The 25,668-nt window shown below is 42.3% G+C and overlaps 1 long non-coding RNA gene across 1 annotated transcript; it reads left to right on the plus strand.

Annotated features, from left to right (window-relative positions):
* Nucleotides 1-1,008: 1,008 nt before the first annotated feature.
* On the plus strand, nucleotides 1,009-4,899 carry LOC308578974. Its single transcript, XR_014004238.1, has 2 exons — nucleotides 1,009-1,086; nucleotides 4,792-4,899. It is a non-coding gene; the product is annotated as an uncharacterized lncRNA (long non-coding RNA).
* Nucleotides 4,900-25,668: the final 20,769 nt, after the last annotated feature.

Raw genomic sequence — 25,668 nt, forward strand, 5'->3', positions numbered from 1 at the left:
GGGTGTACTGACTGTGTAAAAAGAAAAAAGTAAATATCATAGTTAAATGATGCTCATATCATTTGAATATTTCCAGCAACCCTCAGAATAGTCCCTTAGAAAAAAAAGTAAGCCATCACTTAAACAATGTAACACCGTTATATCTCCAGGGCTACCAAACAATTAAAGCAACTAGCAGCCCCTTGTGGGCTCAAGAAACACAATTATTAATTTCTTAGCAATGATGACTGCATACATCATTTTTTATGAAATAGCTGAGGCTCAACTCTGCAACATGATCTACAATTGTTGCTGGTCTCTTTCTGGTAAAAGGCTCCATAAACTTACTGCAGTATTATTATCAGTGCTTTTTTTCTAGAAAAAAATAGGTACCCAGCCGTGAAATTGTTACAGTAAGTGCCACACTTTTTAACAATTAAAGTACCCCCTGAAAAAAGCACTAATTATTATCATTTACAGTGGTACCTTGGTTTAAGAATTTAATTTGTTCTGGAGGTCTGTTCTTAACTTGAAACGGTTCTTAACCTGAGGTACTACTTTAGCTAATGGGGCCTCCTGCTGCCGCTGCGCCGCTGCTGCATGATTTCTGTTCTCATCCTGAAGCAAAGTTCTTAACCCGAGGCAATATTTCTGGGTTAGCGGAGTCTGTAACCTGAAGCGTATGTAACCTAAAGTGTATGTAACCCGAGGTACCACTGTATTGCTTTTTATATAATTTTTTTTGTCTCAGGTTGATATACAATATCCAAAAGCAAGCAAACAAACACTTTTAAAACCATGCAAACTAGACATTTGTTGTAAATATTCATTTATCTAGCTGGAAAAGCCTATTGGAATAAATTTATATTCAGTTGTTTCCATGAAGAAGGCTAACTTAAGCACATAGCTTCCTGAGTCTCTGCTACCCAGGCCTTCTGTGATGTCACAACAGCTGAGCCAATGGTGGCCAGACATCATGGCTACATCAGCTGATTGTATTACCAGTGGTGTGGCAGGCAGCAAAGTCAGAAGTAAAAGAACATGCTAGCTGGGCTGATGGGAGTTGAAGTCCCAAAGATCTGGAGGATTCCAGGTTGAGCAAGACTGGTAAACCTAATGATAAATGGATGTTTAAAACAGTTTCTTATAGATTTACTAGATTATCTAGCTGCTAGGAATGGGGGAGAAATTCAGTTAAATTTGCACTTACTGGCACTTCACACTTTCTGAAATTATCTGAGAAACAAAACATCCTGAATTTGCTTCTGCCCATATTTAATGAAGGTCATATTTTTGTAATAGCTGCATAAAATGGGCCATATGTGAAATTTGCTGCCTTGCTGATTTTAATTTTCCATTAAATTCAATTCCAATTTACATCTCCCCCAAGTATAATCTCTGCTTAAGTAAACTTCCCCAATTTCTTAAGCCCTTTATGAAGAAAATTGAGCTGTCTCTTCACTCGGTGCCTATAGCGACAGTAACGTGGCCATTGTGTGTTTTTCCAGGACTTCTTCAACAAATAGGCGTTGGCCATTTTTATCTCAATAATTCCCGCCCCCTGCCCCCCAAGTCTAAATCTGCACCTATTAGTATTGCCACACCCATGTGGTATTTGAGGCAAGGACAATATTTACCAATTCTTTTGTTAGTAAAGATGTTATTTGAGATATTCATTCTGTAATAAATATCTCTAACTATTTGATCTGTTTCCCAGTCTCTATCACTTTAAGCCTTGCTGCATGTCTGTACTGTATCTGTGGGATGTTTAAACTCTAAGCATCCAATGTGTTTCAATGCCAGTCATGTCTATTTGGAAGAGCTCTGAGACTCGAAATTCCATTTCCCCCCTAATCCTAGCTGTTGGAGGGCTTACTACTTATCAGCCTTCTTCCTCCTCCAAATCACCATCATTGTCTTCTTTGTCTAGGCCCCCAGCCCTTATTCCTTCAGGTGGTTCCAAGTGCAGAATCTATACTTGGTTGCTGTGTGAGTGTCTCCATTGTGGGGCACCACTAAATGAAAGAGAAATCCCTAGTAATATTAGAACCCCACTTCCTGGAGCTTTAAAGTAATTGTCATCTGTAATGTTTCTGGGGCTATGTCTGGGGCAGTTTCATGTTTTTTCCTATTCTGGTTTTACCCTCTACCCCAGCTTCATTTTCGATGAGGTGGCATAGCAGTCTATTAATTCTTGTTGGAAAGTCTTACACTTCTGTGCCACCTCCTCCTTCATAGCTGATTTCAAGGCCACTGAGGTTACTGGCGTGTCCTCATTCATTTCTTGTGGCTGGTCCAGCTGGGTGTTCTGACGCCATTTTAGATGCTGCGGCATCACCCTCAGGCCCCAAGTGACGTTCTTTGTATATCATCGCAAAATGGACTCGAATGTTATGCTTCTTAGATTTGCTTGGTCCCTACAGCATACCCCATTCTATAGACAAGATTCAGGGATAATTTTCATAGACAACGGAGCTATCAGCCTACGCCACCATCTTGTTGGTGTTCAAGCTCCTTCCCTTTCAGGAGGATTCTTTAAATAAATAAAAATGTGGAATTGTTGAGAACAAAAAAACTGAAAAATGAGAAACTTAAGAGAAACAAAAATTGACAAGTTCACCCATCCCTTCTAGCTATTGATTAAAATGGACCAAATCAATGCACAAGCCAGGGAAAAGTATAAATTTCCTATCTAAACATAGCCTTTTCCTACCAGGTTTGGTTGTTGTGCATGTAGAAGTTCATTTTAACCCATTTCGTGAATGTGAAGGGACACCCCAGGTGAAATTATACCTGAAGGACAAAGCCCTAACCTGATATGCAATGGTGTCAATCTATAATGACCCAATTTTGGTTGGTGAAGGAAGCATGGATTTATATTTGAGCAAAGGAAATGAGTCAAAATCATTTTCTCTCTCCCTCTCCCTCTCTCTCTCTCTCTTTGTTAAATGCCTAGGCAAATTTCTTTGAGGTGGTTTCCCTTAAATCTCTCTGTGTTTTTTCCCCGTTTAAATACATAAAATACCATTTGATTTTCCTGGACGCTAACCTAGACAGCTGATAGATTTTCCCTTATTACATGTGACAGGTAACCCCCCACCCCACCCCAATCAAGTGGCCTTCAGAATATTTTTTCATTTGCACACGAGAGAGCCTAAGTTCACTTACACACACACACACACACACACACACACACACACACACTGTCCTGGAAGCAAGAGCACATTCTATCATTCTCCATTCCAGTACTCCTCCCCAGGGTAAAATTGGACAGAGTACATTTAAATGTCACTCAAACCCCCCTCTTTTTTCCACTCAGTTTTAACCATATGGGTTAATTTTACCCTCTCTCTAATTCCCCTATTATTACACATTCTTTAAGTATTTTTTTAAGTATTATGAGGAGATTCAACACATGTTGAGGATTTCCCCCTTCAATTAATGGGAGAAAGGGAGGCTGTTAGGTCTCTTTTTGCAGCGTTTCAGAGGGAGGGGTTCAAGAGAAAGGGTCTTTCATTGGGGATTGCAAAACATCTCATGGCAAAGGTCAGCAGGGTAACAGGAAAATGATTTGTGTTTGCTCTCTGAAGAGGTGCATCAAGAAAGAGTCCAGAAATGCTTGCAACTTTTGTTTAAAAAGCAAAATAAAATTGCATACTCCACCAAACATGCTGTTTTTAAAAGTATGTCCCATTCTTTTCCATTATTTGATTAAAGTTAGTTGAGGCCCTAAAGCAGTAATAATTTTGAGGATCCCTACTCCACCATTAATACTTATTTTGCATTTAGGAAACCCAACCAGATGGCGGAGTATTATTAGTATTAGAATTAGTATTAGCATTAGCATTAGCAATAATAATAATAATAATAATAATAATAATAATAATAATAATAATAATAAAAAACATATTTCTTTCTTGCTTTTTCATCCCCAAAATGGATACTCAAAACAGCTGGTAAAATTTACATTATGTGGTGTGGTACTTTAGAGCAGCTGTGGGCAAATTTCAGGTTTGTGGCATCTACTTGTCACATGGAGAAGCCAAGTGCAAAATATTGGTGGGACTGGAGCCAAAAGCAAAAAATTTATAATTGTGACATGGGGATGGAACCCATGACCAACGCATCTGGCTGGTTAGAATGCTCCTGTTAGGAGTTAAGGAAACACTGAAACATCTGCTTGAGATCCCTTTGGTTAAAACCAGTCCATATTCATACGGACCTGGAATCAACAGTTGGCATGGCTTCTGGGCTCAAGCTCTTGCATGGGGACCCAATACCTATCAGATCTAGCCATAGGACCAATGCTATGTTGTGTTGTGATAAAAACAAGCTGAAAAATGTACCCACCCAGCTACTAATTCCTCTTTATCTGGAAAGAGCTCGTATCTAAAAACAGTTTTAGGGATGGAAGAGGAAATCCTGGAATTTTAACATGAATGGCTAAATTTAAAGTGCATCCTATTGCATTCTACTCAGTAGGACTTACTTCCAGGTGCATAGGATTGCAGCATTAGATCCATCAATGGTTGGACGAATGGTTAATAATCCTGCTCATGGTTTCATCCAGTGCTCATTATTTGCTTACTTTTCTGAATAGCACCAAATAACAGATTATAATTAGGATTTCCATTTTTATTCATGGGTATAATATACTGGTGAGGGGTGCATGATCAGAAGAAACATTTCCTGAGAACCTATCAGTGAAAATTACTCCCCTTTTTGTTCTGTTACCCCTACATGCTGTTGCTTCTGCAACATCCACCCCACCTCCCACCCTTTTCCTTTCCTCTTCCTGGGTTTGCCACATAGGAAATTCTAACCAACTGGGGATCACAGAATGAAGTGGATGACATCGTGCAGGTCTTCAGCCAACCGTGTTTGGCTATGCAACATAAAACCATCAGTGAGGACAAACAACATTAACTGAGAGTGAATGTATTGCTTCCTGGAACAGTCACACACAGAGCCCCAATGAGTCAAGGATCATTGCAATGAATGGGATGTTTTCATTATACTATTTAGCCAGGTTTGGCTATGTGTCCGTATCACTGAGGCCAGATTAAGGGAAGGGAGAAAGAAATGAGGGCAATGTAGATGAATAGGAAGAGGGGGCAAGGGGGTGTTTTTTTCAATACTGCCCAAATGTTTTCCCCAAAACACTAAATAGTTATGGCATAACCTTAATTACAGTGCTCGTGAATTTATGGAGCAGGGGCTTATTAAAGTTCATTATGAGCCAGATAAATTGGAGGATGAAATTATAGCTATCCTGTGGGACTTGACATTTGAGCACATAAAGGAAAAATAACTTGGGCATGACTGAGACTGGACTACTAGGGATGGTTACTGCCAAGTTTTTACTACCTTTAAAAAGAAATTAAAGCAAGCCCAGAATTCAGAGAACCACATGATAGAAGAGACACACGCAAGAGATCATTAGACATATAGCAGTTTGTATTTTGACTCATAGCCTGAAATTCAGTTTACATTTTTCCTAATCAATGAAGCTAATATTGCTTACAGCTCAGGCATATGCCTCTGCTCAGAAGCAAGTCCTGTTGATTTCAGTGGGGTTTGCTACCTCATCCATGGGCAACGAGCTAAGGCTCAAATCTCCCATAAACAACAGTAATTACATGTGACAATAAATTGTGCCGCAATGAAACCAACCACCATTCCCGCCCCCAAATGGTAAAAACAGATCTGAAATGTTTCCCTGCTAAGAGTTCCTCAAACTGGAAGGAACAATTTATGAAAGCTCCATGTTGGAACTGAAGGCAAGTTAGTATCAGATTTATAACTGCAGCGCTGTATACATCCAGGGCATTATGTCAGATGGAGATATAGAAGATAAAGGTATCAGGCGCCTGATGAAGTGCAGGTGACCAGTAACTCTGTACTGTAAGCTGAAAGTCATATGTCAATTCTTGCCTCTCTCTCTCTCTCTCTCTCTCTCTCTCTCTCTCTCTCTCTCTTTTCTTTTTTGTTCTTGTTCAGTGGAAAAAAGTAGCATTAGCAAGCCAAATGTTCCTCCATCAAAATCAAAGGTGCAATCTGTCAAATGCAGTTGCTATACAACAACCTTCACAGGGTTCTGCCAGGTCTGTATGGTGCGATTGGTTTCTGCAGTAGGCAATTTAAGATTAATGGATCTCCCTCCCCACCCCTTCTGTTCCTTTATTTTATTTTTATTTTTAAATAATGTATATTAAAGATTTTCCTCATTTACAAAAGCACATGCATTGTCTCTTTCTTCAGGTTGTGTTTTCTATGGATCGGTTACATTTGTTGTGAGACATTGGTGTTATATGCAGTATAGGGTTGGGAAGGAAAGAGGGGGGATGGGAGAGAGGGAGTGGGGTGGTGAAGCTTATGTTCTTTTACTTAGCGTATATATGCGGGTTTTGTGTCAGTGTCACTTGGGTAGGTTGTCTTTCTATTCACTAGTTATGTTTCCTTGGTGGTAAGAGAGGTTGGGGGAGCCTGGGGTGTGGTTGATTGTCTTTGGTTGGCTGCAGTGGGATTTGTTTGTGCGGGGGGGGGGTGTTGGGTTAAGTTAGCCATACTGAATTGTATGCTGTCAGTGGGTTCATGCTGTTTGTTAAGTTGTGGGTGAACATATCAGACAACACAGCGATTCTCCAAACAGCTCTTGTTTATTCACAGGTCAGAACAGAACTGAACTGAAGGGTTCAGCCAGCCTGCTTATATAGAGCTCCACTAGAACAAAACAGTAACCACTTTCTGTAACTATCCAATCACTGAACATCACTTTCAATCCCTTATTTGCATATGTGGACCTGAGTGAAAACTATCTACAGTATCCCCCTGCTGGCCCAGGGTGAGAACTTCAGTACATAACACTGTTGTCTTGTTGGGCTGTGTATGTGATAAAGGGGAGCCATGCTGGAGTGAAGGCATCCTCCTCATCTATTTCTCCCCATGTCAGTTTCAGTCTACTGGTTAGTAAGGCTGTTTCCCATACTACTTGATACCAGTGTTCCATGTTTATTCCTGACAAGTTCTTCCAGTGTCTGGCTATGCTGTTTCTGGCTGCTGAGAGAAGTGGGTTATGAGCTCTTTATAGGGTGAGTGGGCATTGTTATCTTGGAAGATGTTCAGTAGGGCCAGTTCTGGGGTTACTTCTAGTACCTGTTTAGTTATTTTGCTTATTTCTTATATGACTGTTGTCCAGAAGAGTTGGGTTTGGGGGCATTCCCACCATATGTGGACGTATGAGCCTGTGAAGGTGCAGCCTTGCTAGCATTTTGGTGAGGTTCCTGGGTGTATCAGCACCACTTTCCATGGTGTTAGGTATAATCTGTAAGTGAGTTTCAGAGTGAGTTCTTTTCTTTTCACTGATATGGATTTTAAGGGAGGTTTAGACCACATTCTAATTCAATTGGTGGGGTTATTTTCATAGCCTATGTCATCCTCCCATTGTTTTTTGATTGTGTCAAGGGGTTTGGGGGGGTGTTTCACAGCCGTGTTTTATATATTGTGGATACCATCCCCTTGCCACATCCTGTTGTTGTTAGGAGAAGGTTTTCAAAGGTGGGCAAGGGCCTAGTGGCTGTTGATTTTACCAATGGGTTGTTTAAGAAGGCATGTAGTTGGCGGTGTGTTAGTCAAGGTATTTGGGTGTCCCCTAGTTTGTTTTGTGTTTCTTTTTTTGATATGGGTTTGCTATTTTTAGAAGTCTGCTAGGCGATATAGGCCTTTGGTTTGCCAGGTTTTTATCTGGAGATCTTGTGCTGCATGGTGGAATAGTGGGTGGTGAGCCAGAGGGATTAGTGGGGATTGGGTTGGGGACAGTTTGCCTACTTCTTCCTTCCATGCTTTAAGCATGATCTGTGTGAACCTGTTTAGTGTGGTGGGGATTTTCCTTAGTTTGTTTTGGAGGAAAGTGTATGCTGGGGTGGGAGTGTTTTCGTTTATATCTCTCTCCAAGTATACCCATTGTTTTGTCTCATCTTCTAGAATGTATGGAATCATAGAATCATAGAATCATAGAGTTGGAAGAGACCACAAGGGCCATCGAGTCCAACCCCCTGCCAAGCAGGAAACACCATCAGAGCACTCCTGACATATGGTTGTCAAGCCTCTGCTTAAAGACCTCCAAATTATGTAGCACACTTGGTTGGCAATGTAGTATAGTTCTGTGTTGGGGATTTCACATCCTGAATAGGGGAGGTGCAGGTGTTTGGGGCTTATTCTTGGCTTTTCATGTGAGAAGATAAATGAGTGTTGTTTTTTCTGCCATTTGTGGAGTTGCGTTGGTGGAATCCAGATTGGAAGGGTTTGGAATAGGTAGGTTAATTTTGGAAGGGTGGTAATTTTGATCATGCCTATTTTATCTGAGTGAGTGAAGTTGGTATTGCTCCATCTCTTCAGGTCTTTGTTAATTTGTCACCATAGGGGTTTATAATTGTTGAGGTTTCTGGTTATTTGTACCCCTAGGTATTTGAACTTGGTGTGGCAGAGTTTTTTCTTTGTGATATTGGTGAATTATTTTTGGATATGGGAATGGGGAGTGTTGAAGCACATAGCCTCAGATTTTGCAAAGTTTACTTCTCGGCCCGATACCATTGAAAATGTGTTGGGTTCTTTGGTTAAGGTAGTTGCTGTGGGGGTGGGTCTAGTGTCATGACCATCAGGTCATCTGAAAAGAGCCCTAATTTATAGGTTTTGCCTTTTATTTCCACTCCCTTGATGTCAGGGACTGCCCGGGTTAGGATTGCTAGGGGTTCCAGGGCCAGAATGAATAGGAAGGGAAACACTGAGCATCCTTGTTTTGTGCCTCTTTGGAGTGCTAGGATATTAGACTCCATGTTGTTAATTCTGCATTTTGTGGAGGCTTGCGAATATATTTGTCAGAGGGTTTGTAGGAAGTTAGGGCCAAACTTTATGTTGGTTAGTACTGCTTATAGGTAGTTCCATTCTAAGCAATCAAAGGCATTCCCCTGTGGCCTCCCTGACTCATGATACAATCATGGAAAGTACAAATGCATCAGTATTGCTTTTTATTGCAGAGTTTCATGAATGCCCAGAAGGGAATGTGCACACCTCTAAACCACAGCGTTTTCTGCCAATAGGAACATGCCCCTCATTCATGCAGTGGGGGTTGTGGGGTGGGCATGTGGGATGAAACTGAATGTGTGGTGCATTGGTTCCACTTTAGAAGCTAGACCAGGTAATTTGGAACTCCAAAAGTAAGGAATTCAGATGGGGAGAATTTTGAGGACATCCCATAAGAAACAATGGGTTCTCTTCTAACCCACCCACTGCATTTCTTTCCGTTGCTATTTCTTTGGCTTGATCTGCCCCTCTTCCCAAATTTTTTGTTCACCTGCAGAATTTCTAAAATTAATTCAGCTTGCCTTTTGCTAAAACCTTTACATATTTCCTTCTCCCATATGCATTGGCCACACAATTGTTGTGCATAAAGGTGTGGGGTGGGGGTGTTGTTAATGTAGGCTTGATGCAACCACAAAAAATAAATGTTTCAAAGTGTTGGTCCGTTGTGGTGTTTTGTTTGTTTGTTACATTTACATCCTGTGTTTCCTCTAAGGAGGTTACAGTGGCTTCCGTTGCTCTCCCTCTCCTCATTTCATCCCCACAACACCTTTGTGAGGTAGGTTAGGTTGAAAGACAATGAGCGGCCCAAGGTCACTCAGTGGGCTTAATGGCTGAGTGGGAGTTTGAACCCATGGTCTCCCAGATCCTAATCCAACACCACTATACTGCCGACTGTTGAGCTGGTCGTGCACGGTAACAGAAGCACCTGTGGTTCAATACTGATAGTGTTTATTGAAAGATAGGCAGACTATGTACAAAAGCAGAATCCTTTCACTTTGTTCTTCTCACCACCTTGCCGTTCTCACACTGCAGATTGCAGGCTCGTCCTGCAATCTCAAATGCCTGAACGTCTCACTTCAGAGTGCAAAATGCAACTGCCTGCTACAAACTGAGAGCAAATTGCCTTTATCTCAGCTTCCAATGTCCTTGAACCTTAGACATGTGCTGTAAGCCACCCAGAGTGGCTGGGGAATCCCAGCCAGATGAGCAGGGTATAAATAATAAATAAATAAATAAATAAATAAATAAATAAATAAATAATAAAATTATTCTTTTTTTACTACTACTACTACTGGTGCATTGGCCCTGAGACAAGTACTCCAGTTACTTGGTGCTGAATGTGCAAATTACTGAAGTATACTGAACTACCTCTTCTCAACGTATATGTGTGCATTTGGGATGTAGAGGAAGGGGAAGTGACTACAGCAAACTTGCATACACAGTGTTTTGTGCAGAGTCCAGGAATGAAACAAGAAGCATGACCTGCAACAAAATGTTGCAGCATGGAGTGTTCATTTTCAGTGTTTCAAACAGACAAAGCCCTCCTGCAAGACACTCCATTCTGCCCCACCCCACCCAATTGTCCATTACCAGCCTCTTACAGATGCATGCACAGTCCTCATTGGGTTGTTTGAGGAGTTTTTATGGTGCAGCTGCATTCGGATTGGTGTGTACAGTTCTGGTTGCCTCAACTCAAAAAGGATATTGTAGGCTTGGAAAAAGTTCAGAAAGGGGCAACAAAAATGTTCAAGGGGTAGAGGAGGAAAGGTTACAGCATTTGATGCCTTTTAGTTTAGAGAAAAGGAAAGCAAGACCTGATAATGATAGAGGTAAGTTTTCCACCTTCTCCCATAATGCTACAACCTGGGAATATTAAGGGAACCTGTATGTTGTAGGCAGTGATGATGGCCACAAAAATGAATGTCTTCAAAATAGGACTAGACTATTTTGGACAAGGCAATCAATGGCTACTAGCTAGGATGGCTATGCTCTACCTCCACTGTCAGAGGCAATGCACCTCTGAATACCACTTGCTAGGAATTGCAGTTGGGTAGAGTGTCCTGCTTTCAGTCTTTCCGAGGCATCTTGTTGGCCACTGTGAGAAGAGGGTGCTTTGCTGACCATTGGCTTGATCCAGCAGGCTGCTCTTGTGTTCTTACACTTCTTGTGGGGGGCAGGGCTCCTAATGATTTTTAAACAATTCTGCAAACCTTGGAGTTTCCTGGAGTCTTCTGATAGCTGCCTCTTGTGTGTGTGGATGGTGCTGTTTTGAGTACCGTATATAAAGAACAGCACTTGTTCTCGAATGAACGATAGACAATCCCTTAATACATTGGTTTCACTTTTGGTGGGGAAAGTCTAGGTAATTCAGAAGTTGAACCTTTGGACAAGAAGTCAAAGAAAGAGAATCTTCGAAGCATCACCATGAGATGATTTCTCTATTTCTTGATGACAGGAGAGCAGGGCGTGAGGTCAAATAATTTGCAAATGACAATAGATCACAAAAAGGGGCTCAGCATCTGTCTGTGAATATTAAGGCTTTCCATATTCATTGCATTTCTTTTCTTTAGAAAAAAAGGATAATACTGCATTAATATGACCTAAGCTTCCAAACCATTCCTGATTATATCATCCTCAATCATGTTTTGCTTTTCTTTAATTCTTCACCATAGGAAATTTAAAAAGTTTGGTTGATCCCTGGCCAAGTTTCTTTGGTTTTCTTTTCCTTTTTTTTCAAATGTGTTGCAGTGTGAAGGAAATAAAAGATTACTTGAAATAGTTTTTTTAAATAACATGTCATCTCAGCAGAGATAACAGTTTCTTCATAATACTCTCAGCTGGCTCCAATTAGAGTCGATAAGAGAACAAAGGAAAAAAACAAGTGTGTACACTCTTTAAAAACCCACATTTCATCCTTGAATTGTAATACTCCATCATCACCAAAAAAACAAACAAAACCCAACTCCAAAAAAATCCCTATGACCACATTTCCTACATTTTAAAACTAAAACACATAGACCTGGAAACAAAATGATCAAAACAAAAACCTTATGGCAGAGTGATGCAAATTCCATCTGTGATTGTATAACAGAATTTGGCAACACTGCTTGGCATCCTGAGAATCTTGGTGGTACTTCTTTTCAAAGTCAAGTTGCTAGTCCTTATGGATTAAATTGATACATTTGAAAGCACACCAGTAAATCTCAGGAGGCAGAGGAGGAATTATGAACAGGAATTTTATTGCTTGAAGGGCTCCAGCACTCCTTATCATTCCCAGGTAGTGCAGTTAGGTAAATTTAGACTGAGACTTACTTGTCTTATGTGGTACGGCTGGGGAGCTCAGTGAAATCTATTATCAGTGGAGGCTAATCCATTAGGGTGAATGGGGCACTATCCCACCAACACAGGCTATCTATCCCCAGCCAGCCCCTAACTGCCTGCCTTCTTGCTTACATCTAGTTCAGGGGGTAGAAGCATTGCCTCTCAACTTCCTTCTCCTCCTTATCAATGCTGCCCTTGTAGAACTCAGCAGGGAGAAGGATGTGGACAAAACTGGAATTACAGTAGCTGGATCGGTCTTCATTGACTCTGGCTCCACCTACTGTTAGCCTCCCTGCCTTCTGCCCTGCCAGTTTCATTGAGCACCAGCCATCACTGTCCAATTACATTATTAACTTCAAATATAGCCAGGTCTGCTATGTTTGGAGTAGCCTCCTGTTCATTCTGCTGAGTAGGGCCCTGGACGTCTGCCCCAAAGCTCTCTCCTAGCAATGCAACTTCTTAAGTCATAATGAGGACAGGCCCATGACTCAAATGTGTATAGGTTAATTTATTGAGAGGAAGAAATGCACATTTAGGCTGACATGGGAAGGGGATGAGGAAATGAATTGTGGCTGTTAGGGCTTTATCTGAGTTCAGAAGTGCCAAAAGGGTTTTCTGTGTCCAGTGAGATTTGCTCCCCCCACTTTCAATCTGCAATCTATTGGTGAGAATTGCTGTTTAATGCCTAGTAAAACATAAACAACTGCTGTTATGTACTGAGTTGAATAGGATCCAAACTGCAGCAGTCTGATTGGTCCTAGAACAATAGGATCCAAATTGCAGCAGTCTGATTAGTCCTAGAACAATAGGATTCAGAATGCAGCAGTCTGATTGGTCCTAGAACAATGCAGCAGTATGATTGGTTGACAGGAACCACCCAATCCTGCTCCAGATAGAAGTGAATCCACAACCTGATTGGCTTACAGTAGAATTCCGGAATTAGCCAATCATGTGCAGCCCATTGTGTAAATAGTGTATATAAAGCAGATACTGTGAGGGGACTTTCATTCATTCCTCCTCACCACTATGAGCTGAATAAAGAGCATGAAATCACTTTGCGACTCTGAGTATATTTCAACTGCATATGTGAAAATTAAAGTGCTAGGTGGCTAAGGTCCCACCAGTATTGCACTTTGTAACTTGCTCATTCAGCCTTTACTACTACTACTAATATGATAATTATACAAAAGAAGTCTCAAAGTGACTTGCCAAGGTGAAATACAACAAATAAGAACAATTTTAATGGGATAGCATTGAAATCCTTTTGGTATGTAGAGTGAGCAGCCTTTAAGCTTGTGAGCCTTGGTTAGAGAGTAGAATTTACTTGTTGCAGTCACACACCGAGAGAGATGCTTGTAGGTAATAAAATAATAAAGTTGTTTGTAGCACATTTTTTTTAAAAAAAACTTGAATAGAAAAGTTTTCATTTCTAGCCTAAGTAACCAACCTAGAGAAGAACAAGGCAGCCATGCTTTCTCCTTTGTTCTCTGAAGTTAATTCCAAGGTAAACTCTCATCTTGAGATCTGAGAGAGAAGTGGAAGGAGGAGGAGGAGGAAGCTGTAAACAGGATGTAATCTAATGCAGTATTTATCAGCCTAAACAACAAAGAGATAGAGAAGTAAACTGATATGTTAAAGGTACAAGGCTAGTCTGGGAATGTTGTTGTCCTTCACTCTATCGGCCTTAACCCTATGCTGGCGTCTCTTCTGCAAGGTGAGTTGCACCCAAACTTCCAACAAATTTTAAACTTTTTTGTTGTTGTTTATTCATTTAGTCGTGTCCAACTCTTTGTGACCCCATGGACCAGAGCACGCCAGGCACTCCTGTCTTCCACTGCCTCCCGCAGTTTGGTCAAACTCATGCTGGTAGCTTCATGAACACTGTCCAACCATCTCGTCCTCTGCCATCCCATCTCATCAATTTTAAACTAGAAAACCTTAAAACACCAGATCTCCTTCCCACACACCTCTCCTAGCTATCTGTTTAATTGCATTTTAAAATGCTAATTAAACATTAGTTCCAACCTTAAACTTACTCAGGACCAGATCCAGGGTAGAAAGTGGTCCCCAGGTCAACCCAGGATGAGTCACTGTCAACCAGATGTCCCCTCTTAATCGGAGTCACAGTGCATGTGCAACCCTATTAATTACCAAAGGCCTGGGTGAACAAAAAGCTGTTAGCTTGGTGCCTAAAGGCTGACAAAATGCCACCTGGTATGTTTCCCTGGGTTGAGCATTCCACAGACAGGAGGTCACTGGTGAAAAGGCCATTCTCATGTTACCATCACCTGTACCTCCCTCAGGTGGGACATATGGATAATTTCAAGCAGAGTTAAATATAATAACAACTTTCCTTTTAAAAAAAGTAAAAAATAAGGAAGGGGCAAGCACAAAATACCCAGCACAAAAGATCTCCACAACACCCACCAAAAATGTGTCTGGCCACTCCCATGACACTTGGACATCTATGTTTCTCCTCTAAAATTACTTACTTTTTTTCAAATCAAAGGCACTTTCCTGTACTATTGCAAGCATACTGCAAAACAGACTTGCCTCCCTGAGAATTTAATCCTACTGCTTTCATACTACCACCTTCCACCCCTGCAGTGTAGCCACTGCCTAACTCATAGCCAGGAAGGGCAAGGGAATCCAATAGTTCCATATCTTTAATTATTACCGTAATTTCAGTCACATAATTTGTTGTTGTTTTTTTCTGGGTGAAAATGTGGGTTGCTTTAATAAGTACAGTGGCATGCAGCCTTAATTTTCAGTAGCTTGAGAAGGCTTCTAAGACTCTCCCTGGAGCCCAACAGAAATTGAACTTCAATTCCCCTTTGGTCTTCCAGAGGATGAACCCTTGTTTGTTCCTTTCCGCCCAAGAGATTTTGGTGCAACCTGGAGCCTGCATAGCACCTAACAGAGCCACATTTGAATGGCTGCTACCTCCTCTTGCATTCCATCTTGAGGTCAATGCACAAGGCTTCACCCTCAGCCAGCCTTTTCCTTTCCCCTCACCTAGTGGCAGATGGGGCACTGCCCCACCAAGCCAAATGCCATTAGCCATTTGCCTGTCTTCTTTCTTACTGCCAGTTAGGGGGTGGCTCTGCTTGTCATTGGCTCTGGTTCCACCTCCTGTTGGTCTCATAGAATCATAGAATAGAATCATAGAATCCTAGAGTTGGAAGAGACCACAAGGGCCATCGAGTCCAACCCCCTGCCAAGCAGGAAACACCATCAGAGCACTCCTGACATATGGTTGTCAAGCCTCTGCTTAAAGACCTCCAAAGTAGGAGACTCCACCACACTCCTTGGCAGCAAATTCCACTGTCGAACAGCTCTTACTGTCAGGAAGTTCTTCCTAATGTTTAGGTGGAATCTTCTTTCTTGTAGTTTGGATCCATTGCTCCGTGTCCGCTTCTCTGGAGCAGCAGAAAACAACCTTTCTCCCTCCTCTATGTGACATCCTTTTATATATTTGAACATGGCTATCATATCACCCCTTAGCCTCCTCTTCTCCAGGCTAAACATGCCCAGCTCCCTTAGCCGTTCCTCATAAGGCATCGTTTCCAGGCCTTTGACCATTTTGGTTGCCCTCCTCTGGACACGTTCCAGTTTGTCAGTGTCCTTCTTGAACTGTGGTGCCCAGAACTGGACACAGTACTCCAGGTGAGGTCTGACCAGAGCAGAATACAGTGGCACTATTACTTCCCTTGATCTAGATGCTATACTCCTATTGATGCTATACTCCTATTGATGCCTTCTCCCTGCCTTCTGCTCTACCAGTCTAAATGGGCACTGGCCACCTCTCCCCTGCTTCTTTTTTGTTGTTGGTGCTGTCTAGCCTGATCAATAGTTCTGGAGAACTCAAAAACATGTACACTATTTTGCGGTATTTTGATTGGCCTAACAAATGTATTGTCTGTTTCATTATTAGTATTAGTAGTAGTAGTTTTAATCTGAATGGTTTATTTAATTAGATGAAGATATTTAGACTTCATTTTATCTATTAAGCAATGCTTCTTTTGATTGTGCAAACATATGCAAATCTACTCATACATAGGTCCTAAGACTTACTCTCGGGTAAAAGTTAACAAATGGAAACTAATGCAAAACACTTATAGAAATTGTAAACAGTGCTAATATTCTCTCTTCCTTATCATACCAAAAGAGCTCCCTCTTCGAAATTTATGCCTTTTAGACACAGGTATAATCTAAAACAAGAGGTATGCTTTTTGATCCAGGGATGTTATTTTACACTCATGCAAATTTATGCAAATTTAATAGCCTGATCAATTGTAGGGAGTTTTAAGTGGTTTCTTTAATCAGATAAGAGTCCTAAAAAGATTGAATTGGGAAATTGCTCTTTGGGATTTTTGCAAACTGGGTTTTGCAAAGTACTGGGGGGCGGCGTGTTTGTGTGTGTTTTGCCTGAGAATCTTTATCCCGTTCGAGTCGGATATTCTTTTTTCAGTTCTGCTTGGCGCTAGATGTTCAGTTCAATAAGCAGTAGTGATACTTGAGTTCCTAAATGTACTTACGTACTGAATGTAAATCGCTGGCTCCCAAATGTAATATCCACGATCAAAACTTTGAGGCTGCCTTTGCTGAAATAAAAGAAAGACCTAGTGGATGATTAGCGATTTCTGGGCAGGAAAGAACGTCACTGCCAAGCTGAGAGCGAATTCTTTCAGGCTGGATAAACGGCAAACGCCCCTCTCGATTTGCTTGAAAGATCATGGAACGTTCTAAAATCGAATGTTCCTTTTCCTCCCGAATAGCTCCAAATTCGCCTCCGCCTCCAAACCCGCTACCGTGCGCTCCGGTTTAACTTCAGTTTCCTCATGATCGACTGGTTTTGTACAGACAGCCTTGCCTGTTCTCAGAGAAAGAAATAAAGGATCAAGGAATGCTCTGAGGTTTTCAGTGGAAATGTACATACTTCCATTATTTTTTTGCAAGGGCTTTCTGTCTCTCTTTAATTGTGAGCGCTACCTTTTGTGAAACTTTGTGGAGGATAGAAATAATTCCCTTTGGCTCGGTGTGATAAGAGCCAGGGTTCTTTAAACCTCAGCCCTTGAATCGAATTGGAGCGTGGGGATAAAGGTTTGGAACAGAATACCTCGCTTTTGATCAGAGGCGGTTTCCAGAGACTTGGACGAGATAAAAGGTAGAATTGGGTAGGTCAGCTCCTATAACAAGCAGAAGCAGGTGTAGCACACAGCCGCTAAGCCTTGCTTGGGCTACAGCTCCTGGCTGAGCGGACACTATGAAAGACCAGGATTTGTCTCTGAGCAAGGAGCAAAACGACCTGGTTTGGAATATTCGGACTGAATACATTTTTTAAATTGTAAACTCCTTGGATCCGTTAAGGTTAAAGGGAGGCTTATGCATATAATAAGTAATCAATAACATTAGAACTCAGGAGCATCCAATGAAGCGGAAAGTATTTCCTCTTACGACGCAGAGTTGAAACTAAGGAAGTCCACTCGCAGATGATGTCCATTTGCTTGGTATTCCACAGGGAAGAGCGCTATTGCGCCCACGTCCTCCTTACAATTCCTCCCCCCGGGCACTGGTTTGCCACTGTGAGAACAGGATGCTGGACTAGGTGGGCTCTGAGCAAACAGGACTGGATCTTAGATATGTAAAGATATAGCATAGAAGGAAGCACAGACACCATTCAGTAGCAAATCTCAGCTGAATGTTGATGCTGCTCTGCTGTCTCTTTTATTCATTTCCTTAGTCGCCCCCCACTTAAAGTTATCACGATGTAATATGCAGTCTTAAATTACTTGTGTGCAATTAGGGAAAGAGCGAGCAAGCTTCTTCCATGTGTTCCCTCCCACGTCCAAGAAATGTCACGTCGAAACGCGGCGGCGAGAGGAATTCAAATATTTCCTTCACTTGTTTCGTTTCTCCCACCCGCGGCCCCTTTTCGTTGTGTTCAAGTGAGACTTTAAATACAGTGGTACCTCGGGTTAAGTACTTAATTCGTTCCGGAGGTCCGTACTTAACCTGAAACTGTTCTTAACCTGAAGCACCACTTTAGCTAATGGGGCCTCCTGCTGCTGCCGCGCCTCCGGAGCACAATTTCTGTTCTCATCCTGAAGCAAAGTTCTTAACCTGAAGCACTATTTCTGGGTTAGCGGAATCTGTAACCTGAAGCGTATGTAACCTGAAGCGTATGTAACCCGAGGTACCACTGTACTACACAAGCTTACCAGGGAGTAAGACGCATTGTATAGAGAGGGGATTACATCTAGGGAAAATATGCATAGTATCCGGCTGGAAGTGCGCGAAACTTTATGGACTGGAAGAATAAATGCCACGCCTTTTTTAAGAAGAAAAACACAAACAACCCTGCAATCTAAACGTGAAAATTGCACTACAAGTGACTTTTGTGTATGCGCGCATTATATTCATTAGTCGATAGATGGTAAACATGCATTGCGCTCTAACACGCTGAAATCCCTAGTTCGAATCTTGCCTCGGTGGGTAGATAGCCTCCCTTAACTGCCGCGCACGGGAATACAATTTTCATCTACATTTCAGGGTTGCTGTAAAGATTTGCTGGGATACTGTATTCGCGGGAGGTGTCTTTGAACAACCCGAAGGCTGGATAGTTAATGCTGCACGAATTCTTGTAATTGTGTGAAGAGTATTGCTGAACACCCAGAATTGCGGAACGAGTGCAGGTACAAATCCTAATCACTCTAGAAATCGGTTTGAAAACAACGGCAAAGAGGGATTGAGGAGGGATTAAGGGATAGGAAACTCGACAGAACCAGATCACATGCTGCCTTGATAGGTTAGAGGGAGCGTCACCACTGCCATCCCTTTCACAGCTGAAATTGTGTATTCCTACCCTTTCCGCACTATCCCGTGAGCTAGATATAGATAGATATAGATCTATCTATTTATGCATCTGCTTCCTATCTAGGCTCTAGCTGAGTCGATATAAGAGAGGAAATCCTTATTTGGAAACCAATCTCAGCATGTCTGATGCTTTGGAGGCGGCGGGAGGGGTCCTGTCCCTCTCTTTCTCCAAAACCTGCGGATGATCCCGCCCTACTTTGGCCTGTTGACATTTTACTGACAGCCCTCCTTCAGTGCAAACAAACAGGTGGAGATCGGATCACTCGGTCTCCCCGCCCCGTCCCCCGCGCCCGTCTCTTCTCTCAGAAAGTGAAATCGAGAAAGGCGCGCGCTTTCTCCGCCTCGTAATTGACATGAGATTTTGTCAATTACGAGACAACTTGCCCATTACAAGTCAGCGTGGCTTTCGCTTTCCTACCCTGGAGGGAGTTTGGTAATCGGCTCTCTCCTGCCCTTGCCACTTTATCAGCCATGGGTCACTAGCAACGCTTGCGATTTTCCAGTTGGAGAGAGAAACCAGGGGTGCGCAACCTGAGCTTTCATTCTTTCTTTCAAAGCTTCGCAGGAAATGAGCAACACAACCCAAAACACTAACAAAGAAAGCTGTCTTTCACTGAGTCAAACCATTGGTCCATATAACTCAGTTTTGCAGACACTGACTGGCAGCAGCTCTCTATGGTTTTTCACGGCCCTGCCTGGAGATGCCGGGACATTCTGCGTGCAAAATAGTGGCTCTGCCACTGAGCTAGGTCCTTCCCCAAAGATTATTTAAGGCGTTAATATTGGGAGCTGTCCTGTCCGGAAGGCTTTGGGAGGAGTGAACTGCAAGGTTTTTGATCCGATCTCTCTAGCTGCCTCTTAACACGTGCATGTTGCTGCGCCTTCGAAAAGTGATTTCCAGTGATTTCGGCTACGTGGACCAGCCTCTAGATCAAGGGCCGGGGACACAGTTTTCCTTATCGCCTGGAACGCTGCGCTTTGTAATGGAGTCACACATCCAGCTACTACTGACGAAGTGCTGAGCAAGGAAGAGATGTGCTGCATGCATATGTGAGCCAGGTGCTTGTCGATAGGCCACAAATGAAAATCGTAATTAAAAAAACCCTCCTAACAAACCCGTTTTCCTATCAAAGGCAACCGACCCCCCAACAACCAAACCCCGTTTTTCTCCTCCTCCTCCTCCTCCTCCTCCTCCTCCTCCTCCTCTTCCTCCTCCTCTTCTTCTCCAAGACGAACGGAATCATACTCAAAGTAGACCCACTGTGCATTTTAATTATTTTAATGAATATGCTAGACACACACACACGCTTATGAACTATTATGGCATTAAGTTGTGTATACACACACACACACACACACACACACACACACACACATATATATATATATATATATATATATATATATATATATATATATATATATATATATATATATATATATGCAGGTTTTGGTGTCTTCGGGTGTCTTCCCGTGTAAGAGTTGGGGTGTCTAGGCGACGTTTCGACGAGATCTCACTCGTCATCTTCAGGCTGGTGCTTTCGGCTTCTTGTTACTAGAACAGAGCCCTGTTCTAGTAACAAGAAGCCGAAAGCACCAGCCTGAAGATGACGAGTGAGATCTCGTCGAAACGTCGCCTAGACACCCCAACTCTTACACGGGAAGACACCCGAAGACACCAAAACCTGCATTCCTGCACCCGTGAAAATCTACGAAAGCAAATATATATATATGATTTATTTCAGTGAGCCTGACTGAACTAGGCATCAACCTTAAGCTGCAATATTACACCCCAGGAGTAAGCCCCACTGAATTAAATAGCATTTATTTCTGAGTTCACGTGCATAGGGTTGAACTGCCAGTCTTTTGTTTTGCAGCTGTCCTATTTTTAAAAGATATCTGATGTCTTTCCCTGTTTATGGAAGTTTTCAGTATTTAATGCTGTATTGTTTTTAACACTCGATTGGGAGCCGCCCAGGGTGGCTGGGGAAACTCAGCCAGATGGGCGGGGTATAAATAATAAATTGTTGTTGTTGTTGTTTTGTTGTTTTGTTTTGTTTTGTTTTCTATTTCCTTTGGCTGAGAATGTAGACTTGTATCCTATCAGTGCAACCCTACATGTAGCTACTCAGATGTAAGCCTCATTTGATTATTGGATTATTTGTGTCAGGAACAATTGCTGGTATGCTTTTTGACTGTAGAGGAATCCAGTTTTAAAAATTTTGGGGGCTCTGTGGTGAAATAACATTGCAGCTATGCATCTGCACAGTTCATATGTTCTACACTAGAAGTGTTACTGGCCCTCTGTGCATCATTATTACTAATGAACTATATAGTGTCCTGGTTAGTTAGAAAGTATTAGTTAGGAACATAAGAACATTGGACGATTCCTGCTGGATCAGGCCAAAGGCCCATCTAGGCGATTAACAAACCCATGGGAAGCCTGCAAGCAGAACCAAAGTGCAACAACACTCCTCCCACCTGTGATACCAGCAACTAGCCTTGCCTGCAGCAATGGAAGCAACACATAGCCATAGTGACTCGCAGTCCCTGGAAGCAGTTATCCCCTAGAAATGTGTCTAATCCTCTTTCAAAGCCATCCAGATTGGTGGCCATGACTACATTTTATAGGAACGAAAGACAGTTTAACGATGCACCACGTGAAAAGGTGCTTTCTTTTGCCTGTTTTGAATCTTCCAACATCATTGGGTTATTATGACAGAGGGAGAAAATATCTTCTCTATCTGCTCTCTTCACACCATGTATAATTTAGTGTGGAAGAAAGAGCTGAGTGTCCTGCACGCTAGAGTGCAACATTCAGGTTTAGGAGAAGCCTTACTCCCAATACAGTACAGTACAGAAGTAATCCATCTTGGTTAGGACTGTGGTGATGAATTATGCCCCCCCCCCACGAAAAAAAAACCTGATGGATAATAAGGATACAAAATACACTTCCTAAGCTCCATTTTATACAGCAAGGCTTATTTTTGAGCAAACAAGCAGAGGTTTGCAGTGAAAATCTCATTGATTTAAAATTTTATTTATCCATTACTCTCTTAACCATTAGCAATATTCCAACGAGTAGCACATCTTAGACTGAGACCAACAGGCCTTCTTCACTAAAAGTCATGCGGTGTGGTGGTGGGGAGCAGTCCCCTGGTCTAGACAAGTCTGGACCAAGGCATTTGGGGGACAAAACAGGAAGTCCAAGTGGTGCTCATCTTGCCCACACCATATGGTAAAATAAATAGTGACTGTTCACCACCTTTTAATGTTGCCCTTCCTAGCTTGTGACTGTCCCAGGTCTGAGGGTGGGGGTAGAGAGGGAGAGGAGAGACATTGTAAATAGAGTTATCTTTGCAGTGGAGTAGTGTTTGTTTGTTTGTTTGTTTGTTTGTTTGTTTAAAAAATAGCTGACTAATTTGTGTGAAAGAACATATGTAGCAGGCTAGGAGCCTCCTCAAAGCATACTGTGCATTAAGACATGCACAGTATGTAAATGACAAATGCACATTGTACTTCACTATCCTGAAGAATGAATGGACTGTGTACACAATGATTACCGTAAGTAAGGCTAAATCAGGCATCCCCAAACTCGGCCCTCCAGCTGTTTTGGGACTACAACTCCCATCATCCCTAGCTAACAGTACCAGTGGTCAGGGATGGTGGGAACTGTAGTCCCAAAACAGCTGGAGGGTCGAGTTTGGGGGTGCCTGGGCTAAATCGATGCACAACTGCTTCCCGTTTGGAAGTATGTGGAATTGTAGTAGCAAAAGCCTTCTCCCCATTTTTTTTTTTTTTAAGTGCAGTCCTCGGTATAGGGCTAATGGTTCTGCTGGGAGCCGCTGAGAGTGACTGGGGAAACCCAGCCAAGTGGACAGGGAATAATAATAATAATAATAATAATAATAATAATAATAATAATAATAATAATATGTTAGTAAGTGAAGGTTACTTCCATGTAAGTGGAAATAGGATTGCAGCCAAAATAGCACTTCTTTAGTTTTTAAAAATAAAATAAAAATCCACGCACATGGAGATCCCCTTGCTCAGAATATCATTCTAAAATCGTGCCGTATTAATAATACCAGTGTGTATTTTACTTACACCAATAAAAATATTTATGATTACAATAGACTGATATTATAAATGCAGTAATAGAGTGTTTAATATTATAACCGGGACATCTGCAACGTATTACTTTGATTCATTCCTGCCCTTACTGTATTTGGGACGCGTCTGGTAGCGCTGGCAATGTATGTTTACTCAGAAGTAAATTCCACTCGGTTCAACAGGGGGTTACTTCCGCCGATAAACTTGCATATACTAATAAGTCACCAAAGTAGGGCTTAAGGGAGTGACCAGGAGATGACCTTTTTGAGCTGTTTCCACCTCTTATACACGTTTTTAAAACACACGTTTTTGTTTGTGTAACTAAATGTTAGGTTTACCAGTTATTCTTGCGCGGGGTAATTTGCTGGTTTAAAATTTGTGTTGTAAATTGCTCTGGGATGTTATGAAGGGCGGTATACTGCATATTTAAATATTTAGATATTTAAATTTAGATCTGCATAAACATAGGTTTATAAAACGCATTACAAGAGCAACGCGAGTACCATCCTGCAGTCGAAGGGCACAATCCGGCTAGCGAAGCGCGTTGACATTGTCACTTATTCCAAGAGGAACTAAGTACGCCCCAATGCAATCAAGCAGAAATGAATAGTGCTTTGAACTTTGGCTAGATTGCAACTAATCTACCTAATTTAGTCCTGTTCACTAATTTCAAGGGGTCCACTCTGTTTAATCCAGGGTTGTACCCAGCGTTAGTCATATTCATGTCAGATTTATTGAAACTAATGGGCAGGACTACGGTCCATTAAATGCGTAAAACTTAGCTGAATACAACCCATATTTCTCAGCCCCATGGAACTCGGAGGGAATTGCCTCCAGGTAAACATGCTATTGCTGTACTATTTGGACAAATGCAAAGGCTTTGAGAAGGCAGCTGAAATTAGCAAGCCCAGCGCGATTTATTTCCATTGATGGAGTCCCTCCTTCGCCTAATCTGTTCCAGGCTGTTATTTTTCTGGGTGGTTCTGCAACAATGCGATTGTCCCTGGAGTGGCTTTAAAATCAAAATGAGGAAATATCACATCCTGGATTCTGAACGTCAAATGGGAACCACCAAACCGTTTTAAGCCTGAATAAATGAAAATCCCAACCCCCCCCCCCCAACTCGTCTGCCTGCCCGGCCATTCACCACTGCTTAAGTAGAGAGGAATTGAAACCAAAGTACAGTATTTGGATTTAAGCGGCCTGCGTAAATGCTTTTTGTACTCCTAAATGGAAGCCAATGTGTTGAAATGTCAACGATCAATGAATGCTATGACTTATCCATCCCTTACTGTTCCCCTATTGCTGTCCCTTCCCGGTGGGAATTCAGGGCACCTTCCAGCCAAAGTTAAAAGCACTTTTCATTTAAGTCAGATTGCATAAGGACGTGCTTAGCTGTTTCCTATTGGAATCAACAGCAATTTCAACGCGCCTAGCTGGCCAGATCGTGCGCTTCGATTGCAAGCGCCTCGCGGCAGGGACCAGCCCCATTAGGTTTCACGCGTTGCTGTTGTAAAGCACTGAATGAAACTCAGGATCAGCATCATCAAAGAGACGCCGTTCCCACCCTCAGTTCCGACAAAACTAGTCGCCTCTTTGGGGCATTTTTAAACAACTTCAAGAGAAGCCATTTTATCAAATAAGTCTGCGTGGAATAATAACTTGAAATCAACGTATCGCTTACAACGTATCGCTTTTACTGTACTGGGCAGTGGATGTGGGGAGATTTCAACGGAACTTCCTTCCCCATAAAAGGCTTCATCGGAAGATTTGACCCCGAGCGCGCAGAAATTAACATGCAGCCCGATCCTGTCTATGTTTACTCAGAATTAGATTCCATTAAATTCTCTGCCGCTTGCTTGCAAGTAAAGACTCACAGGCTTGCTGCGGCTGGGATAGCGACAGCTTTGTTGTTGCTGATTATTTTATTTTGTTGTTGCTGTTTTCGTAACAGAATTAAACGTCAATAATAATACTAATAATAGGCAGGCATGTTTGTTTCGATGGAAAGGTCCGGAAGCAAACTATTTGAAACGTTGCTTCTAGTCCTCATTAATTCCTTATCCCTCCCGCGCCGCCCAGTGGTACGAAGACTTAGCAGGAGACAACTCGCCAGATCTAGACGGGGACTGCAGAAGGGACGCCCAGAAAGACGCCTCCTATTGCTACTCGCTTCTGCGCTTTGCCTGGCAAATTGGCACCCAGCAAGCAATATATGTCGAATTCCCTTCAAAGTTTGCCGACGGATAGGAGAACAGAGTCTCCGACATTCATCTCGGTAAGGAGGGGCGAGTTTTCCTCAACCCCATGGCCCTTCCCCATTTTTCTCCCCCGCACCCCCTTCCCCCTCTCCCTCATCCTCTCTCTTAAGCACTTCCAACAGTGCCTAACACAAACAGTGGAGTCTGTTGGCTCGATCCAGGTTCAGCTGACTTCGCGTTCCCTCTCCTTTTCTAACCCTTGTCAGTCTTACTCCTCTGTCCCTGGGATTTGCCAAAGAAGGCAGTTCTGTTCTCT

The sequence above is a fragment of the Podarcis bocagei genome (genome assembly GCF_964188305.1).
Source record: "Podarcis bocagei genome assembly, chromosome: Z".
NCBI lineage: Eukaryota > Metazoa > Chordata > Lepidosauria > Squamata > Lacertidae > Podarcis > Podarcis bocagei.